Here is a 2,500-nt window from a genome sequence, read left to right on the forward strand (position 1 = left end):
TAATAATAATCATAGTGACAACAACTACATCAATAATAATAATAATAATAATAAAAATAATAATAATAGTAATGTAATAATGATGATGCTGATGATAACATTATTATATCAATAATAAAGACAATGACTGATCACAATGATGACAACGATAATAACAATAATAATGATAATAGTAAAGAGAATGAGATTAGTAATGACAATGTTGACAATAACAAAAATAACAATATTCATAACAGGACAATACTTATATACATAATATAAACAATAACTGACCCAAAAACGCATTAAAGATATCAAAGGCCATAATAATGATACCAACATAGCTACTAAGAAATAGCCATGCAGATCTATTAATGAAAACGCCACGTGGTTTAATACACAAATAAACGAATAGGTTAAAGAACAAATGCTTAATATCTAAATAAATGGAAGAATAAATAAACAGGTGAATAATTCACCCATCCACCTCCCCTCCCATCTTCCTAGTTATCCACCCATCCACCCACCTCCCTCTATCTCCTTCCTCCTATCCCCCCCCCCCCCCCGCCCAGCCTCTCTCGATTTCACCGGAGATATAGAGAGAATTAATCTTCGATGAGGAAGGAGGGAGAGAAGGAGGGAAGGAGGGAAGGAGGGAAGGAGGGGAGGAAGAAAGGAGGGAAGGAGGGGAGGAAGAAAGGAGGAAAGGAGGGAAGGAGGGAAGGAGGAAAGGAGGAAAGGAGGGAAGGAGAGAAGGAGGGGAGGAGGGAAGGAGGAAAGGAGGAAAGGAGGAAAGGAGGAAAGGAGGAAAGGAGGAAAGGGGAGAAGGAGAGAAGGAGGGAAGGAGGAAATGAGGAAATGAGGAAAGAAGGAAAGGAGGAAAGGAGGAAAGGAGAGAAGGAGGGATGGAGGGAAGGAAGAAATGAGGAAAGGAGGAAAGGAGGGAAGGAGGGAAGGAGGGAAGGAGGGAAGGAGGGAGAGGGAAGGAGGAAAGGAGAGAAGGAAGGAAGGAGAGAAGGAGGGAAGGAGGGAAGGAGGGAAGGAGGGAAGGAGGGAAGGAGGAAAGGAAGAAAGGAGGGAAGGAGGAAAGGAGGAAAGGAGGGAAGGAGGAAAGGAGGAAAGGAGCAAAGGAGGAAAGGAGGAAAGGAGAGAAGGAGAGAAGGAGGAAAGGAGGAAATGAGGAAATGAGGAAAGAAGGAAAGGAGGAAAGGAGGAAAGGAGAGAAGGAGGGAAGGAGGGAAGGAAGAAATGAGGAAAGGAGGAAAGGAGGGAAGGAGGGAAGGAGGGAAGGAGGAAAGGAAGAAAGGAGAGAAGGAGAGAAGGAGAGAAGGAGGGATGAAGGGAAGGAGGAAAGGAGGAAAGGAGGAAAGGAGGAAAGGAGAGAAGGAGGGAAGGAGGAAATGAGGAAATGAGGAAAGGAGGAAAGGAGGAAAGGAGGAAAGGAGGAAAGAAGGAAAGGAGGGAAGGAGGGAGGGAGGAAAGGAGGAAAGGAGGGAAGGAGAGAAGGAGGAAAGGAGGGAAGGAGGAAAGGAGGGAAGGAGAGAAGGAGGGAAGGAGAGAAGGAGGGAAGGAGAGAAGGAGGGAAGGAGGGAGGGACAGAGGATCTCGCCGGATGCTTCGCGGATGCTGGTGTTAGATGCACTGCGAGATGAGGAGGTTCTGTTTGTTTTTGTTGTTGATGTTTTTGTAATTGTTGTTGTCGTTGTTGTTGTTCTTGTTGTTTTTTATGCTCTTGTTGCTGTGAAAATTGTTGTTGTTGTTGTTGTTTCTGTTGTTGATGATATTGTACTTATATGATAATGATAAAAATGATTAAATTAATGGTAATAATAATAAGAATGATGAAGAGGAATAGAATGATAATGATTATGATGATGATAATGATATTAATGATAATGATAATGATAATAATAATAATGATGATAATAATAATGATGATGATGATAATGATAATGATAATAATAATAATGATGAGAATAATAATGATGATGAAAATAATGATAGTAGTAATGATAATAATAATGATAATAATGATTATGATAATAATGATAATCATAATGATAACAACAATAATACAATAATAATAGTAACAATAATAGAAATATCATTAATGATGATAATAAGGACAATGATAATAATGATGATAGCGATAATGATAATGATAATAGTAAAAATGATAATGATAACAATAATAAGAACAACTATGATGATAATAGTAATAAGGAAAATAATATTGATAACAATGATAATAAATATAATAATGATAACAATAATAATAAAAATAATAATGATAACAAAGATAAATATAGTCATAGTAGTAATGATAATAATATTGATGATAATAATAATAGTAATGATAATAATAATGATAATGATAATAGGGATAATGATAATGATAATGAAAATGATAATGATAATAATAATGATAATAATAATAATATCAACAATATTGATTATAATAATAATAATAATAATAATAATGATAATAATAATAATAATGATAATAATAATAATAATAATA

Source organism: Penaeus chinensis, chromosome 43 (genome assembly GCF_019202785.1).
Source record: "Penaeus chinensis breed Huanghai No. 1 chromosome 43, ASM1920278v2, whole genome shotgun sequence".
Classification (NCBI taxonomy): domain Eukaryota; kingdom Metazoa; phylum Arthropoda; class Malacostraca; order Decapoda; family Penaeidae; genus Penaeus; species Penaeus chinensis.